Source organism: Odontesthes bonariensis, chromosome 16 (assembly GCF_027942865.1).
Source record: "Odontesthes bonariensis isolate fOdoBon6 chromosome 16, fOdoBon6.hap1, whole genome shotgun sequence".
NCBI lineage: Eukaryota > Metazoa > Chordata > Actinopteri > Atheriniformes > Atherinopsidae > Odontesthes > Odontesthes bonariensis.
Window position 1 is genome coordinate 18,100,604 of NC_134521.1, and position 26,085 is coordinate 18,126,688.

Sequence of the window (26,085 nt, forward strand, 5' to 3'; positions counted from 1 at the left end):
CAATGTAAATCCTGAGTAACCGGACCTGACACCATGTGGTACATCGATGATATGCATCTGAAAAACAAACAGAAGGCCTTCCAACAGACAACCGAAAAAGTTTTCGAGTTAACAATAAAAACATGCCAAGTAACAGCAGTAGGCTACTTCGGTCCTTTAAATGAAGCGGATAAATAATACCATCATGACTCTCCGAGCAACGAGAAAAAACGCAGCTGTGCTTATGATTCATGTTTTGCAAAATAAGCACAAATATAAACCGCAGTAAACTCTGCCCGTGGGCACGATATTAAAATATCCATCTAATTCTTCTTCCTTTCGGCAGTGGGAGTGTGTGGGCAGCAGCAGAGCAAAGGCTTGTTCCTTTAAGGGTGGTGTCAGCGGCAGGCTGATGAGGAGGAGGAGGAGGAGGAGGAGGAGGAGTGTGGCAGTCGCCGCTCACTTCTCCACAGCGAGGGGACTCCGAGAATAAACAATTCCCACAGTCTACACGCTCCACACATAAGCCAGTGCGCACAGTCGCAGTTGAAATTTATATATACAAAAAAAAAAAAAAAAAAAATCGAGGCTTTTTCTGTCGGACTAAGATTTTGATTTTTTTCTTTTTTTTTTTAAAGCCTGCCTCGCCATTTCTGCTTCCTGCCAAGAGTGTCGCGGCCGTTTTCTGTGGATTTGCCTCCTCCGGTCGAATAATAACGATGCGCCTCTCCGGCTGACAGTGCGGTGGACGACGCAGGTAGGGGTACATACGAGCCGTAGATGAACGAGCTGTCATATCGGGAGAATTATCATTCTCACGTCTGGTGGTGGGTATTAAACACTCGGGTGGGCATATGTCGAGTGTTGTGCCAGATGATGTGGTGTTATGTCGAGAATGGGAAAGGCTGTTTGTGTGTCGTAAAGCGACCAGGGGCGCATATGGATATTGCGCTGACAACGCTGCATTAAAAAAAGAAGTGGGGGAATAAACCTGCCTATGTGCGGCTGCACTCCTCTCCCATTTAACCCGCAGCCGTCACTGCCTATCCTCTCGGGCCACTTAACGAGCAGTAAATTAACCTCATGAAGACGTGTATGTGTGTAAATGTTGATATCTAACGTTATTTTCGCATATGTCCACAGCGGAGTATCACGAAACGGGGTTGTGTTATAACGCCCATTTCGTATTACCCGTGCACAAAAACACGGAATGACTAGTGTCATGGCTTGTCATTCCAATAGGAGGTGTAATGTAACGCCAGTACAGTTAGTGCAGCTCACCACATTGGTTCAAAACAGTAGACCGCTCAGCCTCTTGTATTCTCTTGGAGTAGTTTTAGCACCACCAATGGGAAACGCATCACGGTTGCACTAGTCTGTAAATGACAGTTTGTCTTGTCTTGCTCCTTTAAAATGTTTCCAATGACCACCAGGGCCTGACTAAGGATGCAGTTGAGCTTGTATCTTAAATAAGTCGTTCCTTTTTTTGTCCTGGATTAAGTATGTGATGGTGCAACAGTAATGTCTGCACTCTTGAGTTTTTGGGTTGAAATGCAAGTAAAGGAGTTTGTACAGCTGTCTCGGTCTGTGTGCTTTTCACTCTGGGATGGAGGCATTGACAGTGCTACTGTAACCACTGAGCATGTGCAGGAAACACTGTGGCAAAGGTTGTTTAAAATGTTAGAATGGATTGTTGCGACAATATAGCGCTGTCAACGTAACATTCCTTCCTTTAATGCAAACAGCCATAATCTGGATTCATTGCTTAGCTAATGATCCTTCTTGTTCCAGTACCTGTGTGAAACCACTGGCCAGCCCCCTCAGAGGCTTGGATGGATATTAGTTCAGTATGCAGACCAAAACACAACTGACTTCAGTTCATCTGTTGCAGTCTGTCATACCATCATGTCACATGTATTCTGAAGGATTTCAAAGATTTCTATTCTTTTTCAGTGAATGGTAGACAGGCTTATTGGATGATCTCTGTGTAGGTGTTCCTTTTATTAAAGTGTCCTGTTGCCTCATTGGACTTTGGACGAGCGTGAAGGCCAAAGGTCGGGGGCTAAAGTTTTCTGCGAGTTATAGGAAAGAGGCCAGAGTAGAATCTTCTGCCCAGGTTCTAAAAGGGCAGTTTCTAAAGCCTCCCAACCCGTTGGAGGTTTGTAACACGAGGGTTAAGAAAAGGTTCAGTTTATGTTCTGCCTCTCCCAGAACTTCTGTAACTCAGAATACCCAATCTAAAGTAACCTGGAGAAAAGTCAAACTTTTCAAAGCCCTCTAAATACCGTCTGTGCCTGGAGGACTGCCTTTTAGCCTTTCTTTTGTCAAACATTTAAGCCGCTTAATTATTTGACCTGAACTTGCACAAGATGTTCAAGGTAGTTCAGCTTGTCCTCTGTTGCCTCAGATTACTACAACCTCCACACTTACAGCCTGAATTTAAAAGGTGCGCTTTTTAAAAGTACTTCGGTTTGAGTGATCCGGTCTGTGTGCTGTAGCTCAAAGGAGTCCTCTGTATTGGATAGACTCGATTTGACTGAGCCGTCTGCTATTAGAGTGACGTGTAATATCCTGCAACAGAACCAGAGAACATTCAAATGACTGAATGCAAATGATGTCAAGGCTGCTGAACAGTCACAAGACTGGACTTTGCACTCTTCACTCTTGTCCACCGGCTGCCTCTCATTACAGTGAATCTTATCTGCCATCAAAACAAAACCAGCACTGCTGCTGCTGTTTTAAAGCTGCATGTTTTGACGTATGTGTGTGTGTGAGCGATTGTGGTCGTGCAGGTGTGCTCGTTTTGTAAGATGATGAAACACAAGCAGTTATTTCAGAGTCATAAGGCTTGTTGCTATTTTGTGACTGGTTTCCTTGAAGTGATTCGATGTACCATAGTGTATAGGATGATGCCACAGATCCCGGAGTTTTTGCCTCTTTGATCACTCGCACTGTGCCAGCTCAAACCTCTTAGAACAGCATGAGAATCTGGGCAGACGAGATTGAAGGTGGCATCTCGCTTTTTAAATGCCGAGAAACCCCGGATAGAGGGATGGCACTGGTTTAATGTACAATCTACCAGTGCAAGTGTCGTGCATTTTCTGCAGAGTTCTTGATTTATTATAGACCGGGGAGATGCCCAGCACTAGTGTTGTTGGCCACTGAACATTGTTCAAGGGCACTTTGACAGTAGATGTTGAGGAACTACTTATCGGCCAGTACTTTGTCAGCCCATTGACGATACAGACCAGAGACCTTCAGGCCACAAGCTCATTTCTCTAATTGTTTGGGCTCTATGAAATTGCCGTAGAGCAAGCGTTCAGCCAAATACTTTTAGTGTCTATTTATTTCATAAACACTCCACTAATAACAATAGATGGTGCCACTGTTGTTATAGGACAGAGATTTACACCACAGCAATTATCCTGCAAATTTCATTGTTGGATTGAAACATCTATCTCAAATTAACAAGACAAAAGTCAGCATTGATCAAAGGGTTAGGAATTAGATGTTTCCGCTGCATTATCATTAGGTGTTCTTTGTGCTTCTTCCTTTATACCTCTTATCTTTAGTGGATTACACATAAACATGCTTCACTTTCACTTACTGATTCTAAAGGAGCAATGGAGAACATTAAAAAAAAGACTAAATATGTTGAAGAAAATGACTACAGACTTTGCATAGTTCCTCTTAAGCACCACTATTCTAAGCCAAGCTTAAACGAGCCAGGCCCAGAAATGAATGGGGAAATTTTACTAGATTTCCTCTTAATATTATGCCACCATACCTAAAGAATGAAACCACATCAGAAAACAAGGTGCTAATCCACAGAGGCTGATGTTGCTCTCTGAAATGAGATAATTCTCTGGACAGTTTTAGTGTCTTCCCACTGTGAGCTGCTTAGATGATGGGGTTTAAGTGGGGGCTCTCAGTTATAACAGCACTAGCTCATTCAGAGACAATCACTCTGGCTCCTGTTGGTGTTTCTGCTACGAACAGAAGGCAACCAAAGTCAATGGAGCTCATTCTGATGACAAGGCAGGAACTGCTAAAGACCGCTTCACAACATTGCCCATGGATAGACGGTGGCATGACGAAATATGTGGAGGAAAGATGGACTCCTCCTCTGCAGCCCATGAGAGTCATACCAGCTAGGAGCTTCCCCCTCCTTCACCCTCACCTCCAACTCACCGCCCCTCTGCCTTCACACTTCACCTTGGCCTATTACAGCCCCTTCAATTATAACCACCGATTGAGCTCTGCTGATTGCAATTGCTTTGAATTATTTAGACTTTGCTGAAATTGCTTGCTTAAACGGGGAGAGGGTCAAAACAGCAAGATATTGCAGGTCGAAAACCAATTGCACGTGACCCATGTGAAGCAGCAACTCATTTCTAGAACAACAGCCGTGGAACCCTAACTGTGCTGATCGATGAAGAAAAGCTGCAGCATGCTAGCCTGCTGTGTGGCAAGAGAGACAACCAGCTCCACACCAAATCTCTGCTGCCCTTCTCCTGTAAGACTGAGGAGAAGTTGCGCCACGCAGCAGACCTTGTGGGTGATGTGAGAGGAGCTGACTCTTTCCCTGATCTGGTTGGTGTGGTCACAGCAGAGGAGTTGAGTGGAACTGACTCCCCCTCTCTCCCTCCCTCTCTGACTCTTTCTGACTCTCTTGCTCCTATAGCAGTGCTGCTGCCCCAGGGCTGTGGAGGTGCAGTAGGAAGGTTTCTCTACCATTGTGGTGAACAGGCAGCCAGGATACTGCAGTCAGAAGCGTCTCTTCTTTGCCACAAGCTGGCCAATGTCACAGGCGTGAAAGAGTGGGCGGGCTGCAATGGGAACGAGGACAGACGCTGGTAGATGGGAGGCCTGCCCAGCCTGTGTATTCATGTGACAGAAAACGATTGCCTTATTTTCTTACAAAAAGGATGCATGTTTGTAGCTTTTGCTGTGACAGTTCTGTAATAAAGTCTGTGATAATATAGCCATCGATGCCCAGCATTGTCGTAAATGTGGATTCACATGAGCTCGCGTCATGTCTCACTCAAACAAAACGGCTTCTGACAGGCATCAGACGAGGCTACTGCAACTTGTGTACAAAATTCTATTTATGCTAACTCCTAATGCGTTATAGCAAAGGTCCCTGGGGTGACCTAAGAAGCCTAAAGCTTGAAGACTGGGACAAAGGTTCACAAAGCTCAGAGGCCGAGGTCGACTGTTATTCAACTTTGTCTTATTTTAACCAGGTTATGTGGCAACTGTGCTGGGGCTGAGTAAAAATGCCACTCATTCCTGAAGTGTCCCTGGCCTCGTCAAGGTTACTGGTTTGTCTTTGCAAGTTGAGGGATTGATGCATGAGCCTGTCTGGCGCTGAATTCAAAGTCCAAGGCTGTCACAGGCAGTGGCCCCCACCACCCCCTCACCCACCCTCTCTTTTAGCAGGCTATCACAGGGCCCTGTCCTTCCTAACTTCTTAGCAGCCTGTCCTTTTGGGAACCTTGAGCAGCCCAGGCAAGGACACAGCGTCTGGTGCAGTAAGCTTGTGCAGAGGGGGAGGCTTTACGTAACGTTGTGCTTTAAACATGGGTGTATGACTTCTCTGACACGGAGCAGTGCGGTGCAGAGCAGCACAGCTCACAGCACATGTCCCCCTCGGCCCCCCTGAACAAGGAGGGGGCAGAGAGAGAGATCCCTGCAACTTAATTATATCTTTCTCTTTTAAAAGCTTTCGTTTGAAATTAAATTTTCCCAGGCAATTAACTAAAGAGGAGTTTTCAGAATTTATGAATGAATGATGGATATATTGCGCAGGCCGACAGCAGAGGAAAGCAAGGAGGTGGAGGAGAGGGACAAGGGAATGCATGTGTACTGTGTGCTATGAGGTTGTGTTTCTGGGATTTATTCTTATGGTTAAAAAAAGAGTAAAGTTCAAATTGATCCATTCTGAAGCTTTGTATCTGTGAGCTGTTAAGGTCTGCTGCTAGCTCATAAAAGGTATTTGATCAGTGAACACACACACGTTCATATTTCTTGGCCTCGTATGATTGATGTAGCATTCAGTAAGCTGGGGTTTCCCCACTTAATAATCCATCCAAACATCATAGAAGATTTATACATCTTATAGTGATATATTAGTTATGTTACATTCATACATTCAATCCTCTTTTGGCTTCCGCTAGTATTGTGTAACTTTTTGGCTTCTAGTGATGTGCTGAATTGTTGCTGGGCAACAGGGGACCTGAGCGGGTGGCCATGAGGAGTCGAAGCTCTCTGAGTACAGATGGATCTGCAGCATGATATCCAGGTTACTCATAGAGGAATGCCAGAGAATCTCCCTTGAAATGCCTTGTTTTTTTGTGCGCTATTCCAAGGTAGATATTTGTCATTCATCCAAAAGGATTTTCCATCACAGAGACATAACTACAAGCCCTGTGACGACTCTCAAATTGCAGATTCCCTTCATTCCGTTTTAAATTGTCAGTGAATACGTAAATGAATCATTGCACTTTAAATACATATCTTTTGACAGAAGATGGTTGAATATGTGGCACATGACTAAATGAAAAATTAATGTGCTCCCGCACCACAAAGGCCGATCCGAGGTAATTTGGCACAACCCCAGATTTCCTCTTTTACTAAGAGTGGTCTCTTGAATTTCTGAAATATGCTGTCTTTTTGTGAACCTCCAGCTGACTTGTAAATCCATTAGTGAGGTGGTGTTATTCACTACAGGCGAGTAAACAGACCGAGAGACTGTGGTTGAGAAGTACAGCTTTCTCATGACTGTGTTAGAGTGCTCCCAGTTGCAGAGAGGCCATTTGAAAAGAGATGGAGAGCGCAGGGCTGATGACTTGAGGCAGCCATATGACCTATTACTTAGAGAAAATGGACTGGTGACCAGAAGATTGCTGGCTCATACTCTGCTCACCCTCTGCCCTTGAGCAAAGGTAATTAACCTGGATTCCTCCAGTAAATATCCAGCTGTAGAAATGGAAAGAGATGTGGAAGAGTGATAATCGTGTAAGTGACTTTGAATAAAAGTGTCCACTAAGCAGGAAGATTAATATGGCTAATAGAATCATAACTTGTGTTTTCAAGTTGTCAAGGACCCAGGACTGCTGAACATGTAGAGTAACGTAGTCAGCGCTCCTCCCCCCTGATCTCTATTTGTGCACTCATCCACACACACACTCACACACACACAGACTTTACAGACTTCTTTTCCTTTGGCGTTAAGGCCTGACCTTGACCTGATTGCTGAGGCTTTTTAAGTAACTCTCCAGAAGGAGATCTAATCATGTGACACCTTTCATCCAGCCTTACCCCCTGTCCTCACTCCTGTCCTTACATGTTTACAAGGACAAGGGTTTGGATGCGCTCGCCACAGGCCTACGTGTAGCTGCGGGGGCTGTCATTCAATTGGTAATCACTTCTGGGTCAAACGGGGTTGAGGTCGTGTCAGATGCAGCAGTTGGGTTCTGACCAACCGCTTCTGAATTTCAGAATGAAAGTTTGCACCCAGTTTGACTGCGGTGACAAACTGAGCAGGTTGAGTCATCCTCTCAACTGGCAATCACTGATACCAGCATATCTCAGGAAAAGGTCACTTCTTGTGCACAGTGATTCATGTCCAGAGTGAGCTGGCTGCTTGGATTCCTGTTTTTGCAGTTGCCTTCACTCACTCACTACAGCTGCCCTGCTGTTTTAACCATGCTGGCTCATTGTCTCACTTTAGAGCTCACTTCTGTCTGTGCCTCAGAGTATTTTTATGCTACCATGTTAACATTTCTGCCATGTGGAAATGTTAAACATATAGCATATGGTGAATCAAGATACAATTGGAACCGTACTAACAAACCTCAGCTAAGTGCAGTTTTCAGAGGTACTTGCCGAAGTTCTCCTATCTTCAGATGAGCCACGCTACATCCATCTGCTACTGGAATTCTTTCTCTTCTTCTAGTTGATGGAAGCCAATTATAACTCTTGGCTGGACATTTGGTGTTTTTTTTCCTGCTGCAGTCTGAATTTAAGAGCTTAATAATCAAAATAATTTCAAAGATTTATTCATAATCTAATTCCCTTAAGCGCCTAGAATATTTGAAAAGCGATGGAGAAAATTTTATGCATTTAAAGCTTTAACACTGTTCATACGTTTTAGTTTCATTTTTTTATTGCCACGTTTTGAAACTTCAATTCAATACTTGTTTATTTTGCCCTTTGTTAAATCACAGATAATTTCAGAGTTCAAATCTTGGTACCGCAGTGCTCTACCTTGAGGTCTGAATACATCGTGAGCTTTCTTGATTGAGCATTGTTTTCTTGTTTGGCACAGCTTAAACAAAGGTGAGCCCCTGCTAGGAAGTGACATTTAAGATCAGGCACCAACTGCTGCCTGCCCAATACACCTTTTAGCTTACGCACACATAAAAGGAACCTGCAGCTTGTATAAAATGGTTGATTTTCAGCCACAGCCAGTCAGAGGGTGCTTCTTTTGTAATGTTCAACGAGAGCAGCACAACACGGTACTGAGTCGTATGTCATTTTAAGTTGAGCCATTTTTAGGTTTTAAAAGGTAATTGAAGCTACAGTAAAGTTTGTGTAATGTGTGATCTCTTTTTTTGTGCACACACACGCTCAAACACCGAGGGTTATCATAGACGTGTTGTGTGCTTGTGTAACTGTGTTTACTCGTCTAGTGCTGGCACAAGAGCCAGACGAATGTGGTTTATCCAGGGCCTCTCTCTGTCTAAGCCACCTTCCCTTCCATTCAGTGTTGACCTTGGTGCTTACAAAGAGGCAGGGCTTGACCTACATCCACCCCTATAACTGGAACTAGAACCTCTACCAACCCCCGCTGAGTAAAAGAGACCTGACACCCTGTTCTGTTTCTTTCAGCGGCCATTTTATTTATTTTTCTCCGGTCATGTTTGGTGCACTTTATACACACAGTGGTTTCTAGGCTGTAGCTCTGCTGCTTTTAAAGCGTGCCTGGCAGCACGAGTAAGTGGAGCAGCGGACTTCACGGGCCGTCTCTGAGGCACCAACATGTCTGTGTGCACTCGGTCACCATTAGCACGCAGGGGCTTAGCACCGAGCTGGTGAGAGTTTAGTGGCAGGTCAACCCTGCTCTGCTTTTTAAAGTGTCAAACTGTGGCTGATGCAAATGAGTACACATGCAAAAAACATGTAGTTGCTAGCATCTGGGGGGGTAATATTCTTGCACAGGCAAGCTGTTTGTCACTGGGGTGCTGGCATATGGCAAGCCAAAGCTCAGAGAGGAATTTGACTGTCTTTCAAGATTTGTGTGACCAAATTTTAAAGAGCATTTTTGCTACAGACACAGGCACCTAAAAACAAAAGGTCTGACGTCAAGGAACAGGTTACGTGCCTTAAAGCAAATTTTAAAGCATTTGCTTAAAAAAGTCATGTTGTGTTTTTTTAAGCGCAAAGATAGTTTGAATATCCATAATGCAGAGTAAAAAGTGGTGTAGTGCAAACCAAAAAAAAGAGGTTGTGCGCATAACTAAAGTAGAACTGTTCCGTTCTGCAAGTCTCTTTAAAGGTAAAAAGGTTTTTAAGTGGTAATAATTAAATGTCAGTCTGATTCCTCCAAGTATAGCGTTTCAGCAGAACTAAACAAAGGTTGCTAAGCAACACCAAGGCCCTATTGAGTGATGATTTTTGGCAGGAGCATTAATATTCAAATTAGCAGTCAAAGGTGTGCGTTGATAAGGTATTTCACACTGTCTTGAAGCAGGAATCCAACACGGATACAAAGGGCGCAGCAGAACAAACTGTCTGTTTTCAAAATGAATGAAACTCTCAGCTGTTGTCATAGGAACGTGCCCGTGGAGGAGAGCCGTGTTTCATGTATGGAGGGATTACGAAAGCAATGCATGAGTGAGTGCAGCCTAATGAGCGAAGGGGTTGCAGGAGAGCAACATGTGTGATCTTGGCTATATCATGTGCTGTCCTGACCAACCCAGAAGAATTCAAAGGGGCCCAGTGTCATGCTCCCAGGCATTAGGGCAGCTCATGGCTCAGTTAGCCCTGTAACACCTCCTTGGGCCAGGAAAGGCTCATCCCTCAAGCAGGAAGAAATGTCATACCTTCATCGGTGTTGAATGACGTGTGTGTACATCTCTGCTTTAAAAAGGCAGAGGATCCCATTTTGTCCTCTGAGTAAGACATTGGAAAGTGGTCATTGTAAAAGGGGAGATGGCGAAATTAGGAAGTGGAATTGAGAGGATGTTAAACCTTAGGAGCGGTTGTATTAAGGCGTGGGCGGGTATTTGCCAAATATACACCAGGCCAGCTGATGAGGGTTGCCTCTAATCCAAATGCCACAGGAGGGCATCATCAGAATGAGGAGACCTATCAGTCGTGTCTTTTTTTTTTTTTACTTCTTTTTTTTCTTTGTTCCCCTTTTCTTTCTCCCTTTTACTGTCTCCCTCGATCATGCTCTGCAGAACTCCTCTCACGATCTTAAGGAGGGGAGGAAGGAAAAAAGAAGAAAAGTGGGTCAGGGCGACCTATTTTTTTTTTCCCAACAGTTCACGAAGGCAGAGGGTGGCGGTGTTATCGTCAGTTAGACGAGGAGCAGGGCCTGATGGGGAGGCAGGGCCTTGTCGCGAGACGCAGCCACTCAGAACTGGGTCAGCGGCAGAGGCTACATCTTGTAAACGGCTTGTCATACTGGGGAGAAAAGCTGCAAATGAACCATAGATTATACGCCCCAAGCTGAGCACTGAGGTCTCTCCTCTCTCCACAGCCCCGCACTTCAAAAACACACGCTCACATTATAAGCTTTTACAGTAGAACGGGGCTTTCTGAAGCACTGCCACCTCCTATAAGGTCCTCTCTCCACCCCCTTCGGTCTCCAGTAATAGCGTTTGATTACTGCAGTCAGATCTGACAAGCTCAAACCCCCAGCCACACATGCTTTTAAGTAAAGGATCTTTTCACATTTCTCTTTCTCTGACATACAGGGGGGTGTTTGCTAAATATTTTTAGCTCTCTCCCAGATTTGCTTGACTTTATTCAGGTCAGGTAATTTACTGTTCCGAGTTCAACTGTGGTTTAAAAATGAGGCACACATTTGCTTATTCAGCTGTAGTGACCCCTTTTCATATTATCTATGTCAAAGATAGGCATCCAAGGTGATCATTTACATACATTTGTGCTTTTTCTTCCAGCTGCATATTGGTTAAATGAAGCATTAATTTAAGGCTAACTTGAATATGTGTATCGGCCCAGACTGAGGGCAAAAACAGACTCATAACTGATCTTATGTTGGAACAAGCTTTACAAATTTTGCTCATGTTGATTTTTGGCAATTTGCCCTGAAGCCGCAGGGAAGGAATAGTCCATGGTCGCCGTACAGTTTTTATGCCGATTGCAGACGCGCCCATGCTGCCGCTCGTCATCTCATACCCTTTGTGTCTTCCCTCTGTGTTTCAGACAGACAAAGCAGGATAAACACTCGGTCTGATCTCCTCCTCAAAAATAATTGCTATAGCTGTTATATTGAGCCTTTCAGAACTAAAAATCAGGGCTTATTCTGGCATTGGGGTCCGCTTATGGAGCAGTGCAATTTTCAGGCAGTAGAGCTCACTCGTATTTCACTATGTGGAACAAATCTGCCTGTAATGAATCTCTCAGGACACTGTGGTGCCTCCACAAACGACTTTTTTTTTTTTTTGACTCTTCTGCAGGGGAAATCTACTGTGGGCCTTTTAAATATTTCAACATCTCCCTGATATGAAAACTAGATATCTGGCTTTTGATGGGAGTAAACATGCTGGCACCAATTAGTGTTTGTGTCGTTTCTGTTTTCCTGTATTAGTCTCAGCTAATGCTAATCATATTGGTTTCGCTCTGTTTAAAAACAGCCTTATTAGCCAAGGTGTCACACTAACAAACACGACATAATATCCTGAGGTGGGGCTAAACATGGCGGGGGATCGGATTAGCGGACAGAGTCCGTGTTAGTCCGCACACCCTGCTCTCGTCAGTGCCACAGCGCTGGCGGGCAGCAGGCCTGTCTAATGTTATTCTTAGCCCCAGAACTTCATGTCTCCGTAAGAAAGCCCCTCAATGCTAATTGAGGAGGCTGCTCATTGCTCATGTCGATCAACAACAGCCTCCTAGGGGGTGTATGCAGGTCACTGTCTGTCTCTGTCGGTCATATTTGTGTGCATGAAGGTGAGACATTTTGAACAGCAAACCAGTCAGAACCAGTACTTGGCTGCTTCAGCCTGTGTGTGTGAGTGTGTGTGTGTTTTTCTTTTTTTGTGATAGGGAGCCACCACAGTGCCTTTAGCAGATGGTTTTCAGCAGGCTTGTGTATGACATGTGATAACACTACAGTTTTGAAAGGTCAGACTTGAAGAGAGCCAGTAGGAGAGCGAGGAGGAGGGCCGGCTTCCATGCGTACAGACCTCCTATACAGTCCTCTGCACACACACTATACAGTGTGTTTATTACATACGAAAGAAAAGGCCTTTTATAGCTTCAAACGCAAAGTATTGAACATATTGCTCCGAACAGGGCAATACAAATATTGACTGTCTTACTTGAACTTTGGTGGCCTGAGTCTTGTGTGAGTTGCAGGGAAGGTGCCACAATATTTGCCTGCCGATAAAAGCCTTCCTTGTGTTTTTAAACTGGTCCATGCTTTTGCTCTCAGGCAAGAGCACAGTCTGACACCGCAGAGTCAGACTTTGGACTACGGACCATAGTGTTTACTTTAGGAAATCAGAGGTCTCCAGTGGGACCCAGCAGGTCATGATCAACCTGTCAAAACACTGGCTCTGAGTCACCGCCCACTCTCTAATTCAGAGAGCCATGATTGGGTATTTAAAAGCAGTTACTCATCCTTGGAGCAGAGGCTGGGATATTTGTTTTGAAGCTGCAGCAGGTCATTGTGCGCCAGTGGCTCGAAGCACTGCGAGGAGGCAAAACAGCCTGGAATTTCCATGTACGTAAACAACACCTCTGCCCATCTCATCACACAGGTGTATTCCATAAAGCGTCCTCCTCCCCATCCCCTCAACTCCCCTCAAATCCCCTCTCCCGAAATGGCACTGAGCTTCTACATGAGGGAGGAGGAGGTTTAAAAATAAGTCCGTGCAGGCCAGTCAGACATTTTGAAATTCTGTTTGTATCTCAGTCTGATAGAGAGGTTAAAGATACAGCATCCCGATAAATCTCTTCCCACCAGGGGGAACAGATAAGGAGTGGCGTAGATTGAATAAAAGAGCTGAGGAGAAAGGGGGAGGATAGGTGCATGAGGGGATGAGGGGATTGGGGTAGGAGGAGATGTCTATCAGGCTGCGTGAAGGGTTTTTTCTTTTTTTTTCTTTTTCTTTTTTTTGTCTTGCAGATCCAGTTCAAGGGCGCCCGCAGGCGAGGCAGCTCTCGCTCTTGCCGTGCCAACGCTGCTGCTCAAGGTCATGTGAGCTAGCCCTGTGACATTAAAGAGGAACAGGAAAGGGGAACAGGCAGGGTAGTGGAGGACAGAAACCATCAACCACAGACATGCACACTCACATGCCAATTGAGTTGTAAGCAGAAAAGTAGCCATTAACTCCTCGAGTCTTTCCTGTGACATTCTTGCACCCGTGTCTGGGTCTACAGTGGATTCTGTGAGGGCAAGAGCTTTTTAAGGGCAGTAATGAGAGTGTCTTATTCTCTCTGCACAGAGCCAAGAGATGCTTGGCTAACTGCTTTGTAGTTGCCAGCCACACACACAGGCAACGCTTGTGCTTGTGTGAAAGAGAGAGACGAGGAAAAGATGGAAGAGAGAAGAGTCACTGTGATAAACCTCAGGGGAGGGAGGTGAAGAAGAGAAAAAAGGTCTTAAAGTTATTTAAAGGGACAGTGATCCAATGGCAAGTCTTCTTTAGTTGTGGGTTGGAGCTGAAGGGAGTTTAAGCTTTAGCGAATTTCAGCCTTTTTGACCAATCAGCCTCCGCTGCAGAGAGCATACACTGCTGCACAGGCCAAATATAGTGCATCAGCAGGTTGTTTCAGATGGGAAGTAGAGCTGTGGTTACAGAACCAGGTGTTTAATGTTTCTAACTGTTGCTCTTAGTATAAGTCAAACTGTTTTCCAGTTGCAGCTCAGCACCTGTATCTTTAGTACAAGCATGTTTGGTAGAGTTACTCGGTGTCTTGACAACGTTTAACCTTCACAACACTGCTTTGTTATACACCCAGTGGGACCCCAAAGAGCCATAACATCAGGTTTTCCCACGAGTCAGACATGTAACTGGGGTGAGCTGTGGAGGGATGCAGAACAGTGACGGGAGGCTACAACTTGTTGACATATTGTAGAAGTATAGCCAAAGAACTTAACAGTGGCTGAATTCCATTGGGTTGCTTCGGTTTAATTTCATGAGAATATTTGTTCTTGTCCTCCTTTATTTGTCATGTAAAATGCACATTGTCATCATCAGCAATGTGCAAGAGTTAGAAGAAGAGTTAGCTTTTTTAAAATTATTATTGAAAGCTGCTCCCTTTTGTTCGATGTACCGATTCATAATACAATCAGTAGAGCGTTACCATGGGCAGACTTGTGTATCCTCCTTTTTTGTTCACGCTCTTATCATGTGTCCACTCATCAGTCAGGTATTGGCTTGCAGTGCTTATAACGCCATGTAAGAACAATGGCTTGTTCACAAAGAGCACACAGCTGTACACATCAGGCTTGGCCTTCATCCTTGGGACCTGAGAGGCTGTTCAGATCTGAGATTATAATGCGTCCTGGGTGATTTGATCACAAGTGGACAGCTCTAAGTACGTGTGTTCACACCTGACATTACAGTGCATCCCCACATGCATCCTGAGTGACCACTTGTGATTATACCCCAGTTTCCCGCTCTATATGCAAACCGACACACAATCAGCTGTAAGTTGAACAACAAACAAATCACACATACATTTGTTGACTTCAACTATATTGTTTCTAAAACATTAACATGTTACAGATTTGCGCAAGTTGTGGTTTTTTTGTGAAATATTTGACAAACATTTCTGTAAGCTTAGTTATGCAACAGAGACAATTAGATAGAAGTAAAGGGAGCAATTGATATGGGATGTTGTAGAAATCAGTGTCAGCTTACTTCAACTTGCTAAACACACAGAAACTGAAGCTTTTTTTTTAACTTTGCGGTTTTTATTCTGAAGCCATCTCTGAATAAGAGCAAGAAGAAAGACATGTGCTCACAATAGACAGTCACTTTACTCTCTGTGATACATTCATAGGCTGTGCGCACCTTGTGATCCGATGTTCCACATTAAGTTCTACTCTGTTACATTAAAACACCATCTAAGAGGTGCAGAAATATGTGCAGCTTGCTAAACTTTATGGGCAAGGTCCATTTAAAAAGTGACTACAGGATAGAGCGGAGCTTTTGTGCTGCACTCACAGCTGCTTTGTCCACTGTCGTTGCTGAAATTAACTTTATGTTAAGAGGTTTTCTGTGAATAATACATCCTAAGAGTTTAAAAAAAATTAGTTGGGGCTGCACAATGTTTAAAAAAACTTACTAAACTGCAATATCAATAAATTGGATATCAGAGGTGCAAAAAGATTGCAATAAACAGTAAAATATTTTTCACAGCAAAGATTTTGCCTTGAATTAGAAGTAAGGACAAGCACAGCTGTATTAATAAGGGGTGCATTCACCTGAGCTTGCTCTACAATTAACCATCATGCACAGGTGCAGAAATGGAATGCAGCCCTTTTTTAAGACACCTAACACTATAAAATCAACTATTTTGTTTTTCTAATGTATCTCGAGTGATTTAATCTCTGCATTATTTAACAGTGGCGTTGCATATCTCACGTTTCTTAATATCACGAAGCCTGAATCCCATTGGAGTCTTTGCTGCTTGTGTGAAGTCATGTCAGGGGAGTAGGTAGTCCTTCACTGCGGCCTCGGACACATTTGCTTCAAAACTGTTTTGTGAGAATCGTGGCATTAGTGTCCCAGCCGGCCTCCGACTGGGGTCTGGTAGATCAGAGCTGGATGCATCTTGAGTACTTTCACACGCTGTTCACTGATCAGCCTGGATGCATGTTGACACCAGGACTGAACAACATCTGAGTTCCAGTCCTTGTTTTTGACAGTATGCTGTAATCTGAACTGTCCAGATGTTGGTGAATTTGTCCAACAACTGACCTTGCTGCTGCAGGAAAAACAAGGAGGGGGCTTTCTCTTTGTGCTGTATCGCATTGTCTATTATTAATAGCATCAAAAGAGTATAAGAGTTATTTCCTTTTGGTAGTTCAGTTTTTGACATCATGAATTAGAAATACCTTTTCATCTATTATTTCGCATCAATTGAAAAAGATGTACAAGGTAAAGGTAATGAAAGGTAATTGTTTTTGACATAGATAAGCCTGTATTTTTTGGAACAGACCTAATAGCCCCACTATCATCTAAATTTCCATGTAGATGTAAAAGTACAGGCAGACAACGTATGAGTCCAAAAAGTCAGTCTCCTGGGCCACTAATGGAGCTGCTTCAGGCTATGCATCAATATGACATCACAGATTACAATCTTTAGACTTTGGGAGCACTTTAGGTACTTTCAGTGCTGGAAGAACGGAGCGAGAACTGGCCGACAAAACACTGAGTCATTATAATAACAATTGCCGAGATGGGTGGAGCTGTGCAGTGATATTGCCTGACAGAAATTACTTAAGTATGCCCACGGGGACTTGTAGTGAGGCTGTGTGGCTTAATAGGGATTTTGCTGTGAGGTTAATAATGGACTTAATAGCATCTTTTGTCTCATATGGAATCACAGGTTTGTTTCTCATGTTACACGGAGTGCAAGTTTAGGAGTGCACATCATTTATATTGTTACAAAATGCAGTGGATGCTGAAGTGCCCTGCAGCATGTCAAAACCAATTGCGGTATGTTGTAAAAGGAGAAATCAAATAGTATGTAAGTTTCATTTCATTTGCTTTAAAATACAGCAATATGTTGTTTTTTTAATCAACAAAGATTAATATGAATTTTCTGTTTTTACTAATATTCAATTGTAATGATATCCTTTTCTTTTTTTTTTTACAGTCTATTGTTTATGTGTATCTATATCAGATATATTTGTACAGGTAATACCCCTGCGCTGGTCACTTTTTGCACTGTCAACATGGTTGACACTTAATCTACCATAGAATTCCACTGTACTACTTAAACTACACATATTAACTGGAATCAATGATTTACTCACAACTGTCCTTGTGAGTGTTATTTTGCGTTGTGTGTGTACGTGATTGTTGAACAAACTGCTGAATGCCTTATTTTCCCTTTGGGATGAAGAAAGTATCTATCTTATCTATCTATATATCTATCTGTAATGTCAAAACTAGAAAACAGTGTTGGCCAAGTGACTTGAAAGTCGTCCAGGTACATTAGTACATTACTTATAACGCATGCAAAACTAACGCGTTATTTTACTAGTAAAAGTCATTAATCAGTCCTTTTTCGTCAAAAAATTCCTTTAACCAACTTTAAATCCTCCACATGTTCGACAACTATCAACAGGCAGCTCAGTCTTGGTGACTGGGCACAGTTCTCCACAAGTCCTTCAGTTTTCACATCCTGTGGCTCGGAACAAAACTAGACGACTCAGTGCACACTCCTAAATGGATACTGATAGCAAACCCAAAAAGAAAGTGTTTGGTGCCTGGACACCAAACTGATGTTAAACCATCTTCTAACAGCGCTTTCCTGGGTGTGATGGTCGTCACTTACCCAGTGAATTTCATATTGTTATCTGTTACACTATTTGTCACTGACTAAATGTCATCATGTCACTTTAATCTGCAACTGAAAAATGGATTTTTCAGTAACACAATACTTTGCCATAAAACACATCTTCAGTGTTTAAGTGTTTATCCAGATTAATTACAATGTTGTTTCCCCAAGTTTGTCTTCTTGCATAGACCTCCATTTTGAATGTGGGTTGAGTATCTAGCAGGGAGACACCAGGAGACGGGTAAAAATCTTCTTCGGGTAGAGGAGCATATGTACCCAGCCTGTATGACATCTAGCCTAAGTCCCCATGAACTGTACTTTCTGCTCAGACGGGATTTACCGGATAAGTGTCCCTCGCACTTGTGACGCAATCCTTTTGAACACTAACCACTCAAAGCTGGATTTGAAGCTCCACTGAACACTGGTGAACTTTAACATTTAAGGTGGAGCTGAAAATTGTTTGAAAAATCTCTCTCTGCCCCAGCCCCTAGAGTGTTCGATCATACCTGTTCATCACCCAGCTGGCAGTGCACCATTTTGACTCTTTCTTTTGATTAAACGAAAAGGCATTTAGACGAAACAATCAATTGGTACAGGCTTGAGTCCTGAATTGCTCTGACATAAATCTTCCTGGTGCCCGGCGTGGAGTCGTCTCTGTATCATTTTTGCTGATTAGTTTTCCCATTACTCAAAACAGATGTGTTTGCTGGTGATGAATGATCCAATTATGGGATATTTGTCACCCATTTGATATCTGCTGCTGGTGTGCGTTTAAAAAAGAAAAAACTGACAGTGTGGCGCCTCCTCTCCAGTCCATAGTCCACTCAGACTCGGTACACAGACTCGGACTCCACATTTGTTTGAATGGTCCGCTGGTCATTAGACAGAGCCTCCCCTGTGGTGATTCTTTGTCCCCATTTGTACCCAACCACTTTTTTCTGATCGGCTCATCAATCTGGAGGTCACATATAAAAGGGAGTCCTCAACAGAAAGCTCAGCATTTGTTTCATTTTGAGACAAAAAGCTCCCGTTTATAAAATGTTATTTAACTGTTGCATTCTCCAAAGTCATCCCCACCCGTCCCCTCTGTTGAAATACCTCACATGGTAGTCATATATGTCTAAACTGTAGATGACCCCCATCCAACTGCTCCACACACACCAAAACAATACACAGACACTCACAGCTAAAAAGATTCATGTATGCCCCCCCACCCCACTCCACCCCTCTGTCTGTGGACAGTAGGCTGATTCTGCAGCTTCCCTCCCACTCTTTCCTCCTCCTGCCCTGCTGTACAGCGTTCAATGTGTGTGTGTGTGTGTGCGTGCGTATGTGTGTGTGTATGTGACAGCTGCCTAATTGGGCATTCTCCCCTCGTCGGAGCGGCTGCCTCTCCTCTCTCTCCTCCAGCCTGAGCCGGGGCTGCTGACGAATGGCAGCGGATTACAGATGAGGACACGGTGACCCGCCTGACCTTGCTGCACAGCCGCGGGGGAGGGAGAGGAGTCGGTATGGGGGGTGGGGTGTTCGAGGTGGGGTGGATACGATGGTAGGGCTGCAGAGAGGTGGTGGGGGTGGGGGTGGGGGGGGGGGGGGGGTGACAGCGTCAGGTCAGGAAAGGATGAGGTCGCACAAAGGTGGGTGAAATATTGAGATGGGGGGGGGGGGTCTACCAGGTGGTCGAGCGGGAAGGCGGTTGACGTTTGACAAGAGTGTCACATGACAGTGCCCCTCTCCAACCCCTCCCTCTTTCACCCATGTCAGTATGTCAAGGGCACGAGCCCCCGCTGGCTACCGCCACTGCGGCATTTCCCCCCACTTTTCTTTTTATATTTATTTCCTCCCTTCCTCTTCGTCTTTGCCTCTGTGTGTTTTTTTTTTTTTTCCCTTCCACTTTTATGTGTCTATCAGACAAGTAGCTCCTATATGACTGCTGGCCTGTCTCCACACACCCCTGGGTCGCAGCATGCTCGGTCAAAAGGAGGCGGCAGGTCCTTGAGTGTGGTGAATTTTAATTTCTTCCAGCATTATAGATATTTCCATGCCTCCGCCCCCGACACCCCCCACGCCCCTCACTCTCCCGCTGTGTGTGTGAGACTGCCAAGGTGAGGTTGTGTCCTCTTCTTAAGAGCGATTAATGGTACTCGTTATGTACATAATGAAATATCCCTGCTGATGCAAAGGGTGGCGTTGTTTCTCTGTCTCTCTCTGACACACAGAGATATACACATATACTTACACATATAGTCTGCCTGGTCAAAAATAAAGCAAAAACACCAAGATTTCATTTGGCTAATAGATAAGAGCCTCCCATTGTAAAAGTACTAGTAAGTAAGAGAATTTTTCAGTTAAGTTTAAATTAATTTAACCTTCTCATTCCTTAAACTGCCATGTTGGACAATGCAGCCTGTGGTCGTGGAAAAGATGTTCGTCTATGTCATAAGGGTCAGATATATTGTTCTGAAACTGCTGAAACTCCTCATATGGTCTGAAGAAAATCCTCAAGGATTATGAGCAGCTATCACTTGAACGTTTGGTGAAATCAAATCTAAGAAAAATCAACACTCAAACTCACAACAAATGTTTCCTTTTGAAAGTAAGAATATTTCCACACCCTCAATTGGAAGAGAAGTCATTGGCAGTAAAAAAGTCTTTGGCTTCCATTCACTGTTAAAGAAAATCTGAAGTGATTTTTTTTTTTTTTTTTTTTTTTAAATGCCTAAAATAAACTAAAGTGAGTCAAACACAGGTTTAACAGGAATAAACTAGGCTGCTTTGTGTTAGCCAGCTGGTGATGGTAAAGGTTATGTAGTTTGTAGATTATACTACCTCTACCACTGCAGAGGAAATTGTCCAAACCATGTGGGGACCCTTTGGGAAGAAAATACAAGCACTACAGTTGTGGACATCCACAAGTGGAAAATGGATAAAGCTCCTCTTGATAAATTATCTTAATCTCCGATATTATATCTGTGAATATTAGATCATATCTGGGAAGATATGCAAGTTTTTGTTTGCCTGGTGAGTCGTGTAATTAAATCTTTACCAGGTCAGGCGGGATTTGAAAAGTTGTTTCCCTGCCTCATAATACTTATCAAGTCTTCTTCGAAATCAACAAACCTCTTCAAGCAAGTGTATATATTTATTTTTCCAATTCATACAGTTTGGTTTCACCTCTTCTTATACACATCTTCCAATTACGAATCAAAAGCAGCAGTGGAAACCCGGCGAGTGAGGCTTATCGAAACCATTTGTTAGGGAGTGTAAAGATTTGACTCTGGAACAATGGAAAAAAGTCCAGTGAGCCCAGATTTACCGTGTTCCAAAATGAAGGGAGCATCAAGGTAAGAAGATCGGCTTATGAAGTGCTGCATCCATCATTCCTTGTGTCTACGTATAAGCCGTAGAGCATAATGATCTGGGGTTGCTTCAGTTGATCAGGTTTAGTTTCAGCAACTTTATATGCCCAAATTAGGAAGTCATTTGACTACCTGCCTATACTGACTGACCAGGTTTATCCATCAATAGATTATTTTTTTTTCTTTTTGATGGTAAAGGCATATCCCAAGAGGATGTTGTCAGGATTCATCATGATCAAATTCTGAAAGAGCAGTTCGGGGAGCATGAGACATTATTTTCACACATGATTTGGCCACCACAGAGTCCATGGTTTAACTTTAACTTCATTGAGAACCTCTGAGATGGACTGGAGAAGACTTTACGCAGCAGTCCAACTCTTTGATCATCAACACAAGATCTTGGTGAACAATGCCACTCTGGATGGAAATAAATACGATTTTTTTAAACACTGGCTTATCAAAAAATATGCAACAGTGATTACATGCAGTAATTAAAGCTAATGATGGGCCAGCAAAACATTATGAAGTGGCTTGTTTTTGGCAGGCGTGTGTGTAAAAACATTAAAGATGCATTGTTACAGCCTTCAGGCAACTTTACAATGTTCTTGATATGGAGTAGAGACCCCAGCAACCACACATCCATACACACACACCTTGTAAGCCATTGCTCCAAATGAAAACTAAACGGGAATTCAGATCCTGTCATTTGACAGTCAGGTTTGTTCCTCTTTTTCATTTTGGTTGCGCACAACACAGCAGCTCTCTGCATGACATGTGTTCTGCCAGATAGAGATGGGTGGCTCACCACTGAGTCCCGTTTTGACTGGCGGAGTAAATTTAGATCTAATCTCCTTGTGTGTGTGTGTGTGTGTGTGTGTGTTCTTTTATAACACGAGAATGTTCACCTAACATCAGCTTTTAAGTTGACCTTGTTGTGTTGTTTGCTCATCTGAGGCTTGTGTGTATGCGTGCGTTTCTGGGACAAGACGCTGTTGGCTTCCCCATAGGTTTTTATTTTGATCTATGTGTGTTTGTGTGTGTGTGTGTGTGTGTGTGTGTGTGTGTGAGAGCGCTAACACCATTCGGTGCCTGAGTCAAGCTGTGCAAGCTCTTTAATCCCACGCCCCGGTGCACGTAGGCTTGATTAGTGGCAGCAGTTATCTGTGCAGAAGACACCCCACCCTCCTTTAGCATTTGGTCAGGTCTGGGGCATTGGGGGGGGGGTTTGGGGTGTCAAGTCATGAGAAAGGTGAATGAGGAAAGACGAAGGGAGAGAGGTGGCAGCAGAGGAGGGATGGCTAGAATGATGAGGGGGAGAAGGGGAGGGCAGAAGCCTCATTAGTATTCTAAAGGAGCACTCCTGCCAGGAGAGCAAATTGATTACTGCATTTTACCTGTATCAGCCTCCACAGCTAAGGATGACAAGGTATGGGAGCATGATGTGTGTCCGCATTCACCTCCCAACCACAGCAGAATGGGTGTGTTAGCATTTTGCATAGTGTGGATTATTTTTCCCGTTTTTTTTTTTTTTTAAGTCTCCTGAGCACTTTTTACTACTGTCATCCCCCATGATAGTGTTTCCCTCCTCTTCTGGATCTACTTCATTACAGCAAAATGCTTGTAGCAGAGTTGGGTGCTGCCCTATGTCTATCTGTCTTTGTTTGATTTTAATAGTCAGTGGCTACGAGGGACTGACTGAGGGAGGTTAGACTAATTTCCTGCAAGTCTTGGCCCCCGTGCTGGTCTGCATCTAGGATGACAATTTATGGGTTTATCTTAGTTACAGTAAAGGCAACCTGATCAATTCCAACAAAACAAAGAAGCCTGCAAAATTCAGTTCACAGTTTCCATTAACTCACCGTGAATGAAGGTTCAGTCCTGGTCTTCAGGCTCCAGAGTGCTGCCAGTTTTCATTCTCACTACTCAATCGGGGACTGATTACACCTGTAGTGCCAGGTGAAGGCAGTTAATTGCAATTAACCTCTGTGTAGATGGAAAACCAGACATACAGTGAATAATGACAACCAGAAGTGAGAGCCACTTGCTACTGTGCCTCTGCTCATAAGCCCTACTACCTTTCTCACAGGTGACTAAAGCAAATAAGGAATAAAGGACAGTCTTTTCTTCAGATACCGTCTTTATTATCTTCATGCCTGCCGTGACTGCGTGTGTTATTATGTCTTGTTGTTCGTTCATCTGTTTCATTCTCGAGGGAATTTCTTTAATATGATATAAAAACATTAAGTTGGACTCAAGGTTACATTAATATCAACGAGGTACTGAGAGGCCATAGCTCAAGGATTCAAATGGTAACAAAAAACGTAGGCAAATGTGGAATAGGATAATACTGAAATGATAACATTTAATATCTAAACATTATTTCGGATCAGAAGGAGACATGGATGTAAAGTCTTACTTGGCTGGTTGGCAGATATATATTTAAATGTATGTATGTAAATATATATATATATGTGCAAATCAATCCCTTCAGTTTATTCGTCACACACTAATGAGCATGTGCACTGTGTTCGTAAGAGAGATTGCATATTTACTGCATGCCACTCATCTGGCCAAAATCGTGAATCCTCCATTCACTAACAGAATACGAGCGATTAAACTTAACGAAGCACAGTTTTACCTCTTTTAAAAGGGTTCATTCTAAATGCATAGGGGCGTGATTAATGGTCTAAATACATTTTCTCCTGAACCATATACCACAGTCACACCTATATAGAGCTGCCAAATTCCATTTGTGTTATCCATTAACTTGTTTATTAAGCCCTTTTTCAGACTTAAGATCCAAACATGAATGCTTTCATTAATCTGTGTTGTCACTTCTCTGTAAATCTTTGTCAATTTTTCATTCAGACATGGATGTGAAAGTGACAGCAAGAGCAACAACACGCACAGTATTTGCCATTTACGCAAGATTGGACAGTTAATCAAGTGAGGTCTGATAAAGTCCTCGTTGAGTCGCTGTGTTCTCACAGCAACATGTAAAGCATGTGAAGACGGAAGTTGCTGAAAATATCACTGTTCTTCAAGTTTAAGCTTATTGAGCAGTCAGTGTTACACTTGTGAGAGTTTGATAATTGCACTACGGTAACAGTAACAGTTGTAATCAAGCTGAGATGAATCTGAGGGCGCCTTCTCTGTGCAGTCACTGCTGTTAGGCTGCAGTGCCTCACAAAACTGTTAGGGCCTTCTAGAGTTACAGTTTTCTCACAACAACGTGTTGTTTTGCCATGAAAATTCATATCAGGCTAACAAGTGCGCTGCATTGTGTTAAACAGAACCTCGGTGGATGGGAGCAGTTGATGTTCAGACGGAGAGCAGAAGTTGAGCTCAAAACACTTTTCTCTTTTTTTAAGTGGCTCAGATGATGTGAAAAGATTACTCGGAGCAGCGGCTAATTATCATTGGTGAAATAGAGGAGGAAAAAAGCTTGAACGGCGCTGTTATATATTAATTTAATAATGCGATGTGTCGATATCTCTGAGCTGTATCTATTTGCATGTGTGAAAAGGGCTTTAAACCTCTGAGTGAATGAATTATCTTACCATCATTTTTACCAAATTCAACATAGAAGGTGACGACTCTTTCTTGGGATACTTATGTAAAGAATAAAGAGAACATGTTTCTTAAGTTTTATTTGCGAAGACACACTTTGAAATAGTGACTTCCTGGCCAGGTCAGCTTATCCACATATCCTGGAAAGTCAAACAGCAGCTCAGGCGGAGCCTCGCTTCTTATTTTGATTCCTGCACTGACGTGACCCCGTTTTAGTTAGTAAGTAGTGCTGCCCACCGTGGGTTAGCCGTTAAGACAAGCTGATGAGGTTGGAGGCTTAGATATAAGGAGGTTAAGCCTAAAAAAAAGAGGTTGTTTTGCATGGGCCTCCATAAGACATGGATTTACCCGCATTAGGGTGGATATCTTGGCACGCATCAAGAGAAGACTTTGTCGGGCATTTCACACCTTAACTCGTGGTTGTTTTTTTGATAGTCGAAAAACATGGTTCAGAGTGGCTACACATGCAGCTAATGATGATTTTTCCATAATTGATTTTTTTTTTTCAAAGATTGTTACTTAATTCATTAAGTATATAAACTAACCCTCACAACTTCCAAGAGGACAAAGTGACATCCTCAGTTGTTTAAAAAGTCAGATTTACTACTATATGAAACCACAAAAAAGGAACAAATCCTTGCACATTTTTCCTGAGTTCCTTTGTAATCTTTTGATTCATCCTTTATATGGAAAACCAAAGCAGCTGTTGTCCTCTTCATGTCCAATCTTACAAACAAAGATAGTAAATGTGTAATTCAAGGTCCATGTTTAGTTTTTTTTGTTTGTTCTTTTGCACAATGTAAAGTAGGTGTCAAATTAATTGATGAGCATGTAAGCACAATATTTAATAGAATTTATTTCTAATTAAGAATTAACCATTTTTTTTTTTCTGTGTGGAACTGTTGGTTATCTAGGACACCTCATTTTTAAAAGGAGGCTTTTTGTGCTGCATTAACAGTCTTTCTCCTCAGGTTAACACTTATTCCACCGTAATCTTCACCGTAATTGATCAGGATAATTAATTAAAATCGCTTTTTCTCATTTTTCCTTTCTTGACTGAAGATTGATCACATGATTGAAACATGAGCTTACATAGCTGAGAGTGCTCGTCTAACCATTTCTTATCATTGTTAACAATTTAGCAGCAGGCTTGTCTCTATGTTTGCACCATATGAGCGTTGCTGCTGCATCATGCGCATTTAGGTGTAATTGAATGATTAGTTAAGAGGCTCAGTCCGTTATATCGTCACAGCCTTCAATGCAAGTGAGGACAGTGTCAGCTTGACCGTATCGAGCTGTGATAGCTGTGTCTTCACATCTATCTCCAGATAGACTATGGATTGTTGCTCTTAGACCTAAATTGTAAGTGACCTTTGGAGACACTGTCAAAAGATGAAAACAT

General features: G+C 43.1%; 1 protein-coding gene across 3 annotated transcripts in view; it reads left to right on the plus strand.

The window, feature by feature from the left end:
* Window positions 1-405: 405 nt before the first annotated feature.
* nrip1b (nuclear receptor interacting protein 1b) overlaps window positions 406-26,085 on the plus strand; it is a 37,540-nt gene continuing 11,860 nt past the window's right edge. The window contains exons 1-2 of one of the 3 annotated variants that reach the window (XM_075486497.1): window positions 406-509; window positions 618-736. The gene's annotated coding sequence lies outside the window, so the exon portion shown is untranslated. Of the gene's footprint in view, window positions 807-26,085 lie in introns of all 3 variants that reach the window. The other 2 variants (XM_075486496.1, XM_075486498.1) reach the window with 2 other exon arrangements.